The sequence below is a fragment of the Papaver somniferum genome, chromosome 2 (genome assembly GCF_003573695.1).
Source record: "Papaver somniferum cultivar HN1 chromosome 2, ASM357369v1, whole genome shotgun sequence".
Lineage (NCBI taxonomy): Eukaryota > Viridiplantae > Streptophyta > Magnoliopsida > Ranunculales > Papaveraceae > Papaver > Papaver somniferum.
In genome coordinates this window covers 117,327,449-117,345,906 of record NC_039359.1, presented here as the reverse complement: position 1 = coordinate 117,345,906, position 18,458 = coordinate 117,327,449, and positions in this window count along the sequence as shown.

The following is an 18,458-nucleotide window of genomic DNA, read 5'->3' as shown; positions in this document are numbered from 1 at the left end:
CAAAATCACGAATTAAGGATGGAGATATCAGATTGCAAAATAGAAGATCAAGAAGTATTACAAAATCATATTCCAGATCGACTAGAAGAGAAATGAGGCAAAATTCACCCGCGATCAATGCTGGAAACAATATTCAAGAAGAAATGTCAAATCCTAATGAAGAATATCGCGAAAATAGAGAAAGAATTGATGATCGTTACATTCCACAAAATGAAACTTTTGATGATGGGCAAATTGGAGGAAATCAAGAGAACGGGCAAAATCAGAGACAAAATAACCAAGATGGCGAAGGAAATCAAGAGGAAGGAAGAAGAATTTTACATGTGAGAGAAACTCAAAGAAATCAACAGACAATTGAAGAAGAAATTGAAAGACATAATGCTGAACAAGCACGTTTAATCTGCGAACGTGAAAGATTGAGAGCGGAAATGGAAGAACAAGAGCTTCAGGAGACAATTCGCCGAAACAATCATGACAATCGAGAAAGAAGGCGTATACAAAACCGGAATAACGATAATCTCAATGAGGAGTATGATAGAGTAAAGAGAATGGCTGAAAGACAGCGAATTGAATTGATAAGAAATGAACAAAATTATGGAGGGGAAAATGAACGACATCATCATTTGCGAATTCAAGATAGGGATGAGGAAGAGAATCGCAGAAGAAGAGATGAGGATAATGAAAGAGATACAAAATTTCGCAAGAGAAGATAGACGTGAACGCAGAAGAAGAGAAGCAAAATTAAAGAGACCAATGGGTCAAGATTCAGGAGTAAATAAACAAATCTTGAAAGAATTAGAAGAAATGAGAGGAATGCTAAATAACAGAGGAGAAGTAGGTAGAAGACAATTGGATGAAGCAATAGAAGAAGCTGCGAAAACTCCATTTACAAGGGAAGTACAATTAGGAGGAATACCACCGAAATGCAATTTGCCCGCATTAACCAGCATTTTCGATGGAACAACTTGTGCAATTCAACACATTAAAGCTTATGTGAGGTGCATGTTACAATGGGAAAATCATGATGCGGTATTGTGCAAATATTTCGCATCCAGCTTAACAGGAGAAGCGTTAAAATGGTTTGAAGGTTTACCAAAGAATACAATAACCTCCTTCAATCATTTGCAGACCACATTCTTGGGGCATATATAAGTAATAATTCCTCACGACCTGGTATAGAAGATGTGTTTGGATTAAACAAAGGATTGGCGAAAGTTTGAAACACTTGACTAAAAGATGGAGAACTATGTGTAGCGAAATGGCTGGCCGTGTAGATGAGAGATATCTCATATTATCATTTATCAATGCTATGTTTGCAACAAACCTGTTGTATGTCCAAATTTTCAGAGTCAAGAATACGATTACAATGACTGAATTGCGAGAACTTCAAGAAGAATACATTGCTTTAGAGGAAAACAAAATGAAATGGAATCATATCCAGTTGCGAACACCAGCTCACAAAAGCGAATGCAAGCTTATTACCCAAGCTAATAAACACAGTGGCGAATACTTCGCAAGTACAACAAGAAAAGACAGTAACAATCAGCAGAAGTTGGTAGCTATGGGGAGCGAGATCAAGAAGAGAAGAAAGAAATTTCTACAGTCGTGGAGGAAATAACAAGATTCAAAGACTCGATCAACCGCAAGAAACTTATGGAGGTCAAAGACCAAACTTTAATAGAGGACAAGGAGGTCACAAGTAATATGGGAAGAAATCAAGATGCCACCTCTAAATGCAAGTGTGGAGAATATGGGAAGCTATAATTTGATGGAGAATATACCAACACCATGGAACATGGGAACGGAACCACCCCAAATCACAGAAGTCATGAATTTTGTTTTATCATCATTTTCATGGACATACCACAAACGATTGCAGAAATGTAAAGAGAATTATTTTGAGAATGATAGATCAAGGAAAACTAAACGACTTTCTGGTAGGGCATCCGCAATCTCAACCATTACCACCACCGCCAGAACATCACAAAGTGAATACGATGAAAAAGAAAGAAACATTCTTCATAGAAGTTGGTGCAAAAGCAAAAAATCTATTTGTCACTCTATCGTACATTCATATAAGACAATTGAAGATTTTCATGATAATGTTTTAAGTAGAGTGTTCGCAAGAGATAATAATGAGAGAAATTATGAATATTGCGAAAATTTCGCGACTAGAGGAATGGCAGAAACAGATCATTTCTTTTACCGCAGAAGAAATTCCCGAAGGAGAAGAGGTGCATGACAATCCATTGGTAATAAAATTAGAAATTAATCCAAAACCAAAGAAGATGAGGATGATGAAGCTGAAGATTCATGGGCAATCAATAGAATCTAGTCGATACTGGAAGCTCTGTGAACATCTTATTTTATCATACTTATAAAACCATGGGTGGAAGAGATGATGATCTTATACCATCAACATATAAGATATATGGTTTTAATGGTACTGCTAACAAGCCTAAAGGGGAGGTTACTATGCAAATTCCATTGAAGGGAATATCTTCTGAAATCTCATTCTGTGTCGTTGATGTAGAATCACCCTACAATGCATTAATTGGTCGACCTTGGCTACATGGGATTCTAGGTGTAGCTTCAACTTTCCATCAATGCATCAAATTCCCTCACCCCAATGGTGTAGGAATCATAAAGGGAGATTGGGTTGAAGGAAAGAAATGTTACGAAACTGAGATAGAATCTTGCGAAGGAAGAGCAAACAAGAAGGAAAACTGGCGACACAAAATCAAGGATGTACAAAGAAGTGAGAAGTTGATGGTGGATACAATCGAAAAGAAAGGAGAAGAGATGTTACAAAATTAATGCTAGCTCAGGATAAAAAGGATGAACATACCATTACCAAGGAAGCAGTAGCAGAAAATCATAAAGAAGCAGAGGAGGGCAAAAGTAATAAAAACAAGAAATGTATGAATGATTAAGTTGTTGCGATAATCTCGCAATAAGTAAAATTCTCAAAAATACATTTGATTGAACAACAAAATTGAGATTGCGAAATTCAGATACAATATATGAATTGCGAGACTCTCGCAGAGATAATGAATTTTACAGAAACAAAAGAATGACAAAAGAGAAAGAGGCGAACCTTTATGGCGTACACCCTAGTTCGCGAATAAATTTCGCAAGAGGCAAATGTAAGACCTAAAGTACGTCATATAGGGGGTACCTGTTATGGCTCAGGGAAAGGCTACACCGCCACCGGAACCTGAGTCATGGAGATTTGGGGTCAATAAAGCCCATCCGGGAGAGGCACCTTGGATTCTCAACTTAAGCATATGACTTAGGTTGGGCGACTAAGGTAATAAGGACTCTCCCAAGGAGTGCAGAATCTGATCAAGGCGCCGAGGTACACGGTTGAGTCAAGGTGCGGGGCGTTTGAAGCGTCCTTGCCATTCTTGACAAGTCTTGGCTTATACTGCACTCGGCCTGAAGAAAACCCCACTTAGGGTGCAGTCTCGTAACCATAAGCCCTATAGGTAAAAGGGATAAGAGGCTGCGAAAACAACTGGTTGTTGTTAAGACTGGATGGGAGGAGCTAACCTTGTATGGTAGAAGTACGCCTCCTTGAAGGGGCAACCAGGGGGAGATAAGGGCGGCACCCTCCATTAGGGAGCTGATAAGTGTCTTAAGACGCAAATGTCATGAGGCTTTTTTTCGCAAGGATATTAAGGCTTGTCATATTTGTGCAACAATCCTGAAGAGGCAATAATACAAAAGAAAAAGATAAGACGAGATCAATGGGTTTTCGCATGAAAGTGCGAAGACGTCCTGCGATTTCGTCGCAAGACGGCAATGTCATGGGGCTTTATTTTCGCAAGAATATTTAGGCCTGTCATATTGTCGCAACATTCCTGAAGAGGCCATAATACAAAAGAAAAAGTTAAGGCAAGATCAATGGGTTTTTGCATGAAAATGCAAGGACGTCCTGCGATTTTGTCGCAATGACAAGAGGTGGCATAATAAGACCTTTAATTAGGAAGGCAAAATAAGACCACACAGGAATGAGATTTTGAAAAGAAACAAAATCACTTCGCAAAAGGTGCGAAATTATACAATAAGAAAATTATATGAAATCTCTCATTTGGATTTAAATAACAGAGGCAAGTATGGGAATGTATGAAATTAGAAAATGTTATTTCTCCATATGAGAGATTTACTCAAAAATTCAAGAATTAATAATTATATTGATTAATTGTATTGCAAAGAAGAATTGTTTTCATTCATGCAGGTTAAAATGAAGAACAAATATACAGAAAGAAGAAATAAGTGTACAAGTATTACAAAGAATCAAAGAAAGAAGTAAATATTTCTTGGTTAATCCTCATTATCTTCACCAGACTTGTTTCCTTCTTCATCTGCGTCAGAATCTTTATCACCATCAGAACTTCCATCACTATCAGACTCTTCATCGTCAGCTTCACTATCAGAGATAATCAAACTGGGAGTATTCTGTGGGATTTCTTCTAAAAGACAAGGATAATCAGAATGAGGGATATTATGATCATCACAAACCATCTGGATGGTTTGATTGCGAAAATGCATAGCGTCATTCTTAAAATTCTCAACAGTGATTATGATTTGATTCTTCAATCTAGAATACTTGTCGTTGCGAGAAGAAAGATTCTTTGCGAGTTCCTTCTTTTCAGCTTCAAGTTCTTCAATCTTTTCACGATATTTATTTTCAGAATCTGCGAACAAAAGGCAACCAATTATTAACTTGATGAAAATTCATAAGAAGCAAAAGATTAGTAAAGAAGAGCAATTAGCAACCTTCTCTGTCAGAAATCATGTCTCTAATCAAGGCTGTATGTTCAACTTGGAGACTAACATTTACGCCTAAATCTTTTCTAGCATCATCTAAAATTTTCGCAGCCCAGACAAATTCATCCTCACTACTTATGAGAAGACGAGAACGAATTTGATTTTCCCTTTCGCAGAGTTCAATATTCTTGCGGTTAGCTTCATCTCGCTCAAGTTGAACTTCAAGGAGAGCCTCTTGGAATTTCGCCAAAGCCTTGGCACCTTGATCAGAGATACGATCCTTATCATCTATGAGACCGCTAATTTTGGTTCTTAATCATTGGTTTTCTCTTTGGAATCAATAAGGAGACGCTTAAATCTGTTGGCTAAGCCTAAACTGGATCTATGATCAATTTCTAAGAGGCGAAATTTCGATCTAAGTTCATTTAGAAAGAGATGAAATTCTATCATTTGAGAAGCTATTTAAGGAATTGTTAAGACGTTCAAGAAGGGTATCATTATCCAAGGCATTAGGAAATGAGCGAAGAAGGGTAGCTTCATCAGAAAGACCATAAATGTCTGCAAAAAGGATCATTTAAATAAGATAAAACAACAGGATGAATGAATAAAGAGAAAAGAGAAAAGTAACATACCGTAAAGCTGATTATTAGCTTGTTGAAGACTAGAAATTTTATTCTTATATGAGGAAGAATCAATTCTAATTGTCTATTTTTCTCGCGAAGACTTTAACTTCTTCAGCTTCCAATTCTTCATTCTTTTGCGAAATTGAAGATTCTTCTTTTCAAGATTTTCGCGTCTTCTCTCTAGATCTGAGGCAACAGCAAAAGAAGCTTTTCCAGCCTGCGAAAAAAATAAAAAATATTAATATAGAAAGAGATTTTGAGTTATAAAATGAAAAGTAAAAAGATAAAAGTATACCAGACTATTGAGAGAATGCAAGAAGTCGGGAGTCACTGATCTAGAAACTCCGCGAAGAGAGTATCACCATCCAGTAAAGGGACATCACAAAGGGTAGCGAGAGCTTTGCAGGTATTTGCGAATTGGCTATCTCCCATCCTTGTAGAGAATCAGAAAAGAGGCCAGAAAGCTTAGCCATAGAAGATTCAGGTGGAGAATCTTCAGTTGCAGCAAGATCATCGTTATCTCATCACCCTTATCATTTCAGAACTTTCGTTAGGAAGAACATTTGAAGGAGAAGAAACGAACTTTTCTTTTCTTTGGAGGAGGACCAGTTGATTTTTCCCGAAGAGTACCTTTACCTTTATCACCAATCTTCGCAGCATCAACAGATTCTTCTACTTCAGCAATAACTTCACACACAGATAGAAATAAGAAATGGAAGCATGGAAGTAACAGTACTATTTAAAGTCATAAAGAAAATTTCTTACCTCATCTGTGTATGAGTGAAGAGCTAACAGAGTACTAGATTTCCCAGTCCTGTTATAACTATCTTTTAGTTTTTGGATCTGCGGAATATCGCAAGAGTTAGCGAACAGAATAGTAAAAATCAATAAAGAAGTATAAAATGAGTTAAAGGGGAGAAGTATACCTCTTTCTCCTTCTCGGTCCAGGAGAAAACCCAAGGTTGATATGCAGCGAGATTCGTAGGAAGAACGTTTGATCCGGCAATGTAAGGACCCTTTAGCATTAAAGGAAACACACACCATTTGTCATCTTTGGATTGGCGATGAGTTGTGTTTTTACCAGAATGCCAGTCAATATCTTGCATAATAATTTTGGCTTCATCAATGTTATCTTTTCTTCTTAATCGAATACCCCAGCGAGTATTCTCTTTCTTCATGGAGATAAGTTCGTACTTTTCAAAGAAATTCGCCACTATATATTTCTCAGCAACTATCTCTAGGTCTGCGAATTTTGGATCCCTAAGTTCTTTGGAGTAAAGAGACCCTATACCAGCACCACGATTAGCAAACTCTAGCATCAGACGGATGCAGTCCCCACTTAGTTGGAAAATGGCTCGCGAAATCCCGGATGAGCGAGAATTTCATAAAATAAAGGAATGTATGGGTTATAAAGAGGAATATGGAGACCTGCGAGAATTTGACCTAGCAAAATTATGATTGATTGATCATCACAATTTTCATTGGAGAAAAGCTTGACAGAAAGAATTGATTTGGCATTCACACCAGGAATGGGGGAGAGTGTAAGAACTTTATTTGCAAGATCTTTTTGGACATCTTGTAGATTCTTCTCATATCTATGACCACTTGGAGCCATGATTGAATATAGAGTATGGGAATGTATAGAAAGTAAAAGAATTGAAGGAAGAAAAAATTACAGCAGCAGAATTTGCAGAAGAATGACAGAGTCGCAGAGATGAGAGAATAAAAATAGAAGAGAAAGTAAAAAGAAAAGTGGAAAGAGGGAGGGAGAAGAGTATATAAAGAAAATTTACTTCTCGAAGAAATAAACACCATTAAGACGAAGAGACGTGAGCGATTGAAAGGTGGCGGTTACAGAAGACGTGTCAAGAAATAAATGGAAGAGAGAGTACGTGTGATAAATGTGGAATATGAAAAGATAAGCAGTTGCGGCATTTCTCACATCATTCTCTACTTTGCAGAGAAGATATGAGAAGAGGCAAGATGTAGGATCAGAATCTCGCAACAATTATGTCTCAGCGAAATTATCAATCGTATTGCACAATAGCGTCGCACAACAGTTTCAGAAACGACGTCAACAAGGATCATGAGAAAGATGTGATAGTATTGCAAAAATTAGAGAGCTTGCGAAGTTAACATTTATAAGGTTGCGAGAATGTCGCAAACCATATCCGAAAATAAAGGACAGATTAGATGTCATCCACTATGTATTTCCTTATAAATAGCCATTCGAGTGGTAAAGGATAGAGAGATCTTTTTGAGTAAGAAACAAGTAAATAGGAGAGAGAAAGTTCAGAGTAGAGATCATTCTTGACTTCTTTATCTTTCTTGTAAGAACATTCAAAAATTAATCAATAAAATCAAGAGTGTAAACCTAAAAATGAGATGATCAACAATAAAATCATATGAGGGGTGTAGTGTAGGATTTCCTGCAACTACACTATCACTCAAAAGTCTATCTCTTCTAACTCCTACTTCTTATGAGACAAAAGTCGTACGCTATATAGACTGGATCATACACATTTGACATTTCGAGCCGAGTATATCTCGCCTATCTATATCTCGAAATCGTGTGTTGGTAAAGCGTTTCGCTTTGATCAAGTTTATCTTCACCTAGTGACGAAAGTCATGAAAAGTTTCAATCACTTTGAGAATTGTTCTGACGTGAAACGGTCTGTGAATAACGGCTATATAACGTCCTCTGAAAATGTCGCAATGATTGGAATGAGAGTTTAGATTACATAACCATGTATTCCTTAATCCGAAGTTTTCGAACTTTGTTGATTGAGAGAAATCAGAGGAATTGGCTTTTCCAATTCCGTGAACTCAGTCCACGAACTGACGGAAGTTCTCGTACAGAGAATTTCTGCTGGGATTTTCCAAAAAATCATTTGCGTGTTAGTCCGCGAACTCAGTCCGCGAACCTAGTCCGCGAACTGGCTGAAGTCTCTTTGCTGAGATTTTCTGCTGAGTTTGGAAAACACTGCCGGTTGTCTTAAGTACGCGAACTTGTATGTGATCTTAAGTGGTTATGATCTAAAGATGTGCTCTGAACATGAAACTTAAATTACTAAGGAATGTTTTATGCAAACCGTGGCTATAAAGTTCATGAGCCGATTCAATCGAATCGAATCATCTTTGTTTCAATTGTGTCTTGTGTAGTTACATAAGATCTCATAGCAATTGAACAACTCTTTAACTAGTTCATTTGAGTCAATTGAACTAGTTATGGTGAAGAAGAACAAGGTTAATATGAAATACTCATATGGTTAACCTGTTGGGTTACTATGTTGAACCAACGTACACGTACACGGTTGGGCACGGTTTTCAAAAACCAAGTAAACATATATCTCAAGTGTGTGTGACAAGCTAAGTTTTCGATCTAACGGTTGAGAAATATTAGCTTGAATCTAAATCTGGTTTTCATCTAACAGTGAATATGGATTGCTTTGTAACTAAGGCAAAACCCTGATTTGAAGGCTATATAAAGGAGACATCTAGCATTGTGAAAAACTAATTCCCACACGTATGTGTGATACTATTGCGCTCGCTAGAGTCGATTCTCCTTTAACCCTTGGTTTTCTTCTCAAAAACCAGGTTAACGACTTAAAGACTTCATTGGGATTGTGAAGCCAGATCGATACTACTTTTATCGTAGTTGTGTGATCTGATCTTGCATATTTTATTGTACGAGTACGATCTATTGATTATCTTGAGATCGTGAGAGTTCTACGATAGGCAAGATAAAGAAGTCACAAACATCTTCGTCTCACTGTTTGTGATTCCTCGACAAACCGCCTGTGTAGTCAGGAAGGATTGTACAGAGGTGATTGATTAATCTAGGTTGTTCTTCGGGAATATAAGACCGGATTATCAATTGGTTCCTATTCACCTTGATTTTCATATCTTAAGACGGAACAAAACCTAGGGTTTTTCTGTGGGAGACAAATTTATCCTTTGATAGACTTTTCTGTGTGAGACAGATTTGTTTATTATCAAGTCTGCGATTTTGGGCTGCAGCAACTCTTGGTTGTGGGTGAGATCAGCTAAGGGAATCAAGTGCGTACTATCCTGCTGAGATCATAGGCGTAGGAGTACAACTGTACCTTGGATCCGTGAGAGATTGATTGGGGTTCATCTATAGTCCAGTCCTAAGTTAGCTTGGAGTAGGCTAGTGTCTGTAGCGGCCTAATACAGTGTGTTTTCAATCTGGACTAGGTCCCGAGGTTTTTCTGCATTTGCGGTTTCATCGTTAACAAAACTTCTGGTGTCTGTGTTATTTCTTTTCCGCATTATTTTTGTTATATAATTGAAATAATACAGGTTGTGCGTTTGTGATCATCAATTGGAAATCCAACCTTTGGTTGTTGATTGATATTGATTGATCCTTGGACATTGGTCTTTGGTACCGTCTAAGATATTCCTTGTATTTGATAAAGACTCGCTATTGTTTTTATCTTGAGTAAAAATCAAATCAAGAGAGAGATATTAACTCCTTGAGATACTTTTATCTAGATTGAGCCTGACTTTCTAATTGATTCTCTAGAAAAGTATTTCTGAGTTAGTCCATACAGATTGCTAAGCGAAATATTGGGTGGTGTTGTTAGACCCCCGCTTTTTCAATTGGTATCAGAGCAAGCAAACACGTTCAAGACCTCACAAGTCTGTGTTTGTAGCAATCTGACTCTATGGACAGTAGTGTTATCTCAATAAATGCACTATCAGATCCAGGGATATCAGGATTCTCTTCCTTGACTGATTTAATAAAATATATAAAAGAAATTCTATCTAAACCTCCACCGGGTTTAAAATCCCTTAAAGTGTTTTCAGGGCTTGAAAGGAAGCTTGAGAGCTCATCTCTTGATGTTGAGTTATACCTCCAGAAAGAGCAAGAATCTCTAGACAGGCTAAATCAAGTTATGATGAATAATATTCATGTTGAGGTTGATATTGATTTACTAATCAGTAAGAGCAATGCTCCTCCTGTGTGTAATCCAATTAGTTGTGATAAACTAAACGAATTACACGAGGAGTTTAAATCTCAGTTATCTGAGTGTATCACCTCAAAGCATGAATTGATTTGTTGCTCAGTTCCTGATACTTTCTATCGAGATAGTAGTATTGTCTTCTTTTATGAAGGATCTAGGACGTCTCTTTTTATCAAAAGAGTTTCCCTTCGCAGTACTAAAAACTATCTGCATAAACCGTTTTTTATAAGTTTGAAAACAAGAAATCAGAAACACAAATATTTTTGGGTTCTCTTGAAGTTCTTTGATAGACTTATAAAAACAATTCCTTGGGTGTTTCTGAACACTACAAAATTTAAGAGTTGTTGGAAAGAAACTCTTTGTTGGTACCATGGTGAGCAAGACATTGTTCACCTCAACACAACTTGTTTGTGTTGAAAGTGCATCCTCACCAAGAGATGCCCTGCTATGTATACGGTGAGGGAAGCACAACAACTGGGGCGCACAGATTATATTCCGTAAGGATGTAGAACTCAATTGGACTTTTCTAAAAAGGTATGTCTATAAACTTGAGCAAGTTTTATGTTTTTATTACTTGTTTGAGTACTTATAATGATCCATGTACCTTTATTATCGTTCATTTCTACCTAACTTGATATGTGTTTAAGGTTCTTGAATGTTTAAGTTTGAATACATTAGTTCGGGATGTTTGGACTTCATGGTACACATACCTAGTATGCATAACATCAATTAAAACCAAAATCCAGGGGTTTAAGTTCGCAAACCCAGTCTGAAAACTGGAAAATTTGTTTGCAAACCCATGTGCATACTTGCATGTAGACGTCGATATTCGGTAAACTTATTCTGGCCGTAATTTCTTCGTCCGAACTCGGAATGACCTCATTATTTTTGCATTCTCTTTCTATTAGAAGTCTCTTCAAAATGGAGATGAGAAACCTTGAATTTGTATGAGTTAAGATTGGTATTTGTCCTCTCTCTTGTTTTTGAGTGTTTTGCTCCATTTCGTCACTTGTTCCACTTCTCTTGAAATTGGGCACTTGGATTCTTGGAGTACTACTCTTCTAAGCTAATTTGTAGCTTTTAAAAGAATGTTTTTGGCTAATCACGAAGAAGGGAGTTCAAGAATGGGCAGTAGTAGGCATTACTATGGAATTCTTGAACGTTCACAATCATTTCATGTGAACTATGGTGCATGGTCGTTAATGACTTTGTATGATTTTCTTTGTTAATAAAATCTTTTTATACGCCTTTAGTAGCTATTCTTGGTATAAATCCGGGCGAAAAAGATTGATTCTACCCTCTAAGGACAAATCATCTTATATGTGCATTACGAGCTTGTCTTGATTCCTAGGAAACTTCTTATGAGAATTTATTCTTGTTTTTGAAGGATTACAAGAGTTTGGAATAGCAATTATTGTGATTACACATATCTATGTCCAACGATTTCATCTTCATGTTTTTAGGTTTTTGGTTTTTAAATTCTAAAAATATTTGGAGGATAATGTTGTTGCAGTATTAATCTGTTTGAGTTTGAAGTATTGCAATATTTTTTGGGATATGTATTGTTTGATTCCATGAACTTGAAGGTCCCATATGTTGTCAAAAGTAAAGTCGTTTATAAATTGGTATTCGTATTGATGAAAGGACGAATGGACTTTTGACAAATACAAAAGTTATGCCTATGCAGTCATTTATTTGACGGAAAATAGGATAAAATCTTTTGTGTGACAAGGATAAAGTCTATTATGTCGTTATGCAAATAGTGATGGAAAAATAGAATAGATCCTTGTATGTATTCCACAGTAATGATCACCACTGATCCATATCTTATGTATTACTGTGAGGCTCTGTAATGTGTCTTATGTCGAGCACGATACAACTAAGTTGATGACTTTGTGATTAAGTTTGTTGGTTGTTCCGTAAGGTACTTTGTGTCGAGCATCTCTTGGTTGGTTATTTAGTTATTTGCTCCGAAAATCTTCTTTTGTCGAGCAAAATCTTTTGACAATTAAATTGATTACTTTTGTGATTAGTTTGGTTGTTTGCATTCCAATTAGATTAATTATAAGTTCTCTTGTAATTAGTCTAGTTGAGTTTTCATATATTCCACATATCCTTGTGTTGAGTATATGAACGGCTATACAAATCATGTTATATTGGTTAATGTAGTCGTATATTCCGTAAGGTTTTTTCCTTATGTTGAGTATGTGAATGATTAAGTTAGTCATCTCCGTATGATTATCTTAGTCGTAGCTCCGTAAGTTTACTTATGTTGAGCACTTTCAATTAAATTGATCACTTTTGTGGTTTGATTTAGTTGCGTATTCCAATTGAATTAAACATGGGTTTACTTGTGATTAATTTGGTTGAGTTTTGGATATAGAAAATCATTTCTATGGTTTTTGGTGTCCAATTAAAAAATCCTTATTTTCTTTCGAAATTAAGGTCGCTCTTGTTGTTCTTTCGGGAATGACATCAAATGGGGGAGAGTTCTTTTGAACTTTTGCTTAATGGTAATATCTTGCGGGGTGTGCGGCTGTGGAATTTTGTAGGGGTTATCTTGTATCTTAAAACTCCTTGATGAATTCATTTAGCTCCGGCTTTATAAATTGCATCTAAATTAAGTTGGCATGTATTTTTTCTTTTAGTCTATGAAACGTCTCTTCTCGGAAATTTCATTAGGATCCCGTTCTTGTACCTTTGCTAATTTTGTTGACAAAAAGGGGGAGAATTAATGTGTAGTTCTACTACATATACATATGGTTTTCGGATCATTGTGTAAGGGGGAGTGGTTTCCATGTGAGATGGAGTATTGACTAAGGGGGAGTGATACATATCACCGTAGTATTATTGTTAAAGTCGTGATGCAATTGGAATTTGATGTTACATAATAATACTATGTCACTATATAATAATGATCGGGAATCTCGATTTCTCTCATTGTTATAGCTACGGATCTTCAACAACGGTGATGTTAAACTTACAACCTTTGGGATCATTGGAGTACTTGGAAGGACGAATATTTCAAGGAACGTTGAAGATTAGACTATGGAATAGGAGCCACTAAAGTTTATCTTTTTTGTATTCCATATGTATTAATAGTTTTGTCACTAAAATTGACAAAAGGGGAGATTGTTAGAGCATAGCTCAGTCGACCTCGCATGCGTTGCTATCTCAAGCATGTTTGTCAATGTTAGTGATCAAAACTACGAGTCTTGATTTCTAGCCTACATAGCTAAGTCTCGGACTAGGATAGAAAAGTGTAGTTGAGCTCAAGGACTTCATGGCGATTCATCATACAACGACGAAGATCTACTCAAGGAACCCTGGAACTTCATCAACAAAAAGGTATGTGGAGACTTGAACTTATCTATCACTCAAAAGTCTATTTCTTCTATCTCCTACTTCTTATGAGACAAAAGTCGTATGCTATATAGACTGGATCATACACATTTGACATTTCGATTCGAGTATATCTCGCCTATCTATATCTCGAAATCGTGTGTTGGTAAAGCGTTTCGTTTTGATCAAGTTTATCTTCACCTAGTGACGAAAGTCATGAAAAGTTTCAATCACTTTGAGAATTGTTCTGACGTGAAACGGTCTGTAACGTCCTCTGAGAATGTCTCAATGATTGGAATGCGAGTTTAGATTACATAACCATGTATTCCTTAATCCGAAGCTTTCAAACTTTGTTGATTGAGAGAAACCGGAGGAATTGTCTTTGCCAAGTCCGCGAACTGAAGGAAGTTCTTGTACCGAGAATTTTTGCTGGGATTTTCCAAAAACTCGTTTGCGTGTTAGTCCGCGAACTGGCGGAAGTCTCTTTGCCGAGATTTTCTGCTGAGTTTGGAAAACTCTGCCGGTTGTCTTAAGTCCGCGAACTTGTTTGTGAGCTTAAGTGGTTATAATCTAAAGATGTGCTATGAACATGAAACTTAAATTACTAAGGAATGCTTTATGCAAACCGTGGCTATAAAGTTCATGAGCCGATTCAATCGAATCGAATCATCTTTGTTTCAACTGTGTCTTATGTAGTTACATAAGATCTCATAGCAATTGAACAACTCTTTAACTAGTTCATGTGAGTCAATTGAACTAGTTATGGTGAAGAAGAACAAGGTTAATATGAAATGCTCATATGGTTAACCTTTTGGGTTACTATGTTGAACCAACATACACGTACATGTTTGGGCACGGTTTTCACAAACCCAGTAAACGTATATCTCAAGTGTGTGTGACAAGCTAAGTTTTCAATCTAACGGTTGAGAAATATTATATTGAATCTAAATCAGGTTTTCATCTAATGGTGAATATGGATTGCTTTGTAACTAAGGCAAAACCCTGATTCGAAGGCTATATAAAGGAAACATCTAGCATTTTGCAAAACTAATCCCCACACGTATGTGTGATACTAGTGCGCTTGCTAGAGTCGATTCTCCTTTAACCTTTGGTTTTCTTCTCTAAATCCAGGTTAACGACTTAAAGACTTCATTGGGATTGTGAAGCCAGACCGATACTACTTTTATCGTAGTTGTGTGATCTGATCTTGCATCTTCTATCGTACGAGTACAATCTATTGATTGGCTTGAGATCGTGAGAGTTCTCCGATAGGCAAGATAAAGAAGTCACAAACATCTTCGTCTCACTGTTTGTGATTCCTCGAAAAACCTCCTGTGTAGTCAGGAAGGATTGTACAGAGGTGATTGATTAATCTAGGCTGTTCTTCGGGAATATAAGACCGGATTATCAATTGGTTCCTGTTCACCTTGATTTTCATATCTTAAGACGGAACAAAACCTAGGGTTTTTCTGTGGGAGACGGATTTATCCTTTGATAGACTTTTCTGTGTGAGACAGATTTGTTTATTATCAAGTCTGTGATTTTGGGTTGCAGCAACTCTTGGTTGTTGGTGAGATCAGCTAAGGGAATCAAGTGCGCAGTATCCTGCTGGGATCAGAGGCGTAGGAGTACAACTGTACCTTAGATCGGTGGAAGATTGATTGGGGTTGAACTATAGTCCAGTCTGAAGTTAGCTTGGAGTATGCTAGTGTCTGTAGCGGCTTAATACAATGTGTATTCAATCTGGACTAGGTCCCGGGTTTTTCTGCATTTGCGGTTTCCTCATTAACAAAACTTCTGGTGTCTGTGTTATTTTTTTTCCGCATTATATTTGTTATATAATTGAAATAATACAGGTTGTGCGTTTGTGATCATCAATTGGAAATCCAACCTTTGGTTGTTGATTGATATTGATTGATCCTTGGACATTGGTCTTTGGTACCTCCAAGTTATTCCTTGTATTTGATAAAGACTCGCTATTGTTTTTAGCTTGAGTAAAAATCAATGAAGAGAGAGATATTAACTCCTTGAGATACTTTTATCTAGATTGAGTCTGACTGTCTAGTTGATTCTCTAGAAAAGTATTTCGGAGTTAGTCCATACAGATTGCTAAGCGAAATATTGGGTGGTGTTGTTAGACCCCCGCTTTTTCATAAATTACAAAGTACTCTTCGTCTCAGACTTTGTAATTTTCACAAGTATCATATCGGTTTGATTGATCTTGTGAGATACAATCGATTGGGCATCTTTATAACCTTTTGAAGAGAATAAGCTATCATAATTGTTGATGTTTGCTTGATATCTTCTTTACCTTGAAGATCCCTCATAAGAAAACAGATTTTCATTACCTCGATTTTACATCTTTCTGAAGAAAATTAATAAGCTCTTTGTCAGAGGAAGATTAATTAAAAATCTTCACTTATGTTGAAGCTACTCCTGGGGATGTAAAGGAAGTCAGTTAGGGGAATCAAGTGCACAGGTTCTTGCGAGATCCAAGATACATAAGGAGAACGATTGAAGCTGAATTGCTCGGAGGGTCGATTCGGTCTCAACTACATTTTACTTCGAAGTCTGATAGTAGACTGGTGTCTGTAGCGGCTTAATACAGGGAGGTGTTTAAAACTGGACTAGGTCCCGAGATTTTTCTTCACATTGTTGTTTTCCTCGTTAACAAAATTTCTGGTGCCTTGTGCTATTTCTTTTCCATATTATATTGTTTGTTTATATAATAGAAATATCACAAGTAGTACGTTAAACAACCAAGATAGTTTTTTAAGATCTAATTGTACAGAACTTGCAAAATTTACTCTTGCATATTCGTGTTTTGAGATTACAAGACTTGTTCTTGTTGGAATTCGCTTCGTGTACTGTTCGTGTATATATTAGGTTGATTTTTGGATATCGATTTTGAGATCGTCCAAGTTAACCTGTTTACAAATCAGGTACATGATATTTACCTTTGATACTCACTGATAGTAACAAGTTTGTCTATACAGGTTTTCAAACGAAAAGTTGGTGGTGTATTATGTACCCTCTCCATTTCAATTGGTATTTGAACATGCAAACGCCTAAAAGACCCAACAAGTATGTGTTTGTAGCGATTTGAAATTTATGGTTAAGATTTTTACCCCTGTTAACGTACCACCAGCCATAAATGATACAAATTACTTATAGTGGAAAATAGTTATGCGTTCCTCTTACAAACTCGTGATTTCAGACTGTACCTCATATCTTATTTGGGTATTTCATCCACCTTCTGATTTACAAGTATACGAAATATCCATTCCCGATTAAGTGTTACAACCGCAATTTTTTCCCTTTACGGGAATGCCTCCGTGTAGGTTGACCTTGCACAAATATCCTAAAGGATAAAAATAACCTTTATCCATAGCCAACTTGAGAAAATTGCTTTTTGTTAAGGATATTTCCGTGAGAGGTATTTTTTAAGTTTCTTGATTTTCATAGGAAGGTATTTTTTAAGTCATCTGGTAGATGTCGAACATCAAATATGGAATATCGACACCCTAAATGCTTTGTTCGAACCTAGAACTGTCCAAACCATATGTCGCATCCCCCTTCGGCTTAGTAGGAACGACACAATCAGGTGGAAATTGAAACTAAATGAGAAGTTTACAACTGCCTCCCTCTATCATAGTACTAAAAATTTGATACTATAATTAACTCCCCTGGGAGAAAATTTGGAGTATGGAAACAACCCCAAAAATAGCTTTATTCGTCTTCAAATGTATGCATAATATGATTCCGGTAGCTGCTAAACTTACCAAGTATATTGATATGCCAAACATCTTCCCATCATGTACTCAGCCCAATGAAACTATATAACATCTTTTCATGGATTGTCCTTTTGTTAGAAGTGTTTGGTTTGCTTCCTTTGCAAACCTTTTTGTGCATGGTATCCCTAATTTGTCCTTGCAGCAATGGATTACTAGTTGGATCCCCAATCCAGTTGGTTGGGATAACGAATTGGGTCCCTGGAATGTTCTTTGTGTGGTTGTAATTTGGCACATCTGGCTAGCTAGATTTGATAAATATTTTAGAGGAGTCAATCCCAATCCCCAATATACCTTTATTATAGCCAAACAGTTCTGGCTGGAGAATGTGCAGGCTCAGTGAAGCATAAGACCTACTTTGCACCTGCCTTCGGCACAACCCAAACAAACAGTTGGCAGAACCCAGAATGCAGAACTGCGAAAATCAACTTCGTTACAAATTGGAACCAAACAACTAACACTATAACTACAGCTATGATTCTAAGAAATACTCTAGGCTATTGCAGGGAGGTTTGAACCATGGAAATCACGGCTCTGAATAAGGATGTTGGAGAGGTGTTAGAAGCAACTGAGGCGTGGAAATGGGTACTACAACTTCAAGCTTCCACCATCAGCATTGAAGCTCACAACACCAACCTGATCAGACTCCTCCAAGGTCTTTAAAGCAGTATGGACTGGCGTGCAAAAACTATCTGGGAAGATAAAATCTTAAATGTTTTTGTTGCTCTTCCTTCTTCAAAACTTTTTACTTATGTTTCAACTTGAAAACTAGCAAACCGGGCAACAATTGCATTAGCAAATGCCACTACTAATGCAACAACAACCCGTGACTACAAGGGTTATCCTCCAATGTGTATTTTTAATCTTTTGCATCAAGATAGGCTGGGTGCCTGTACCCAAGCCTATGACGGAGAAGTTTATTTTGATTTTTAATTTCTTAA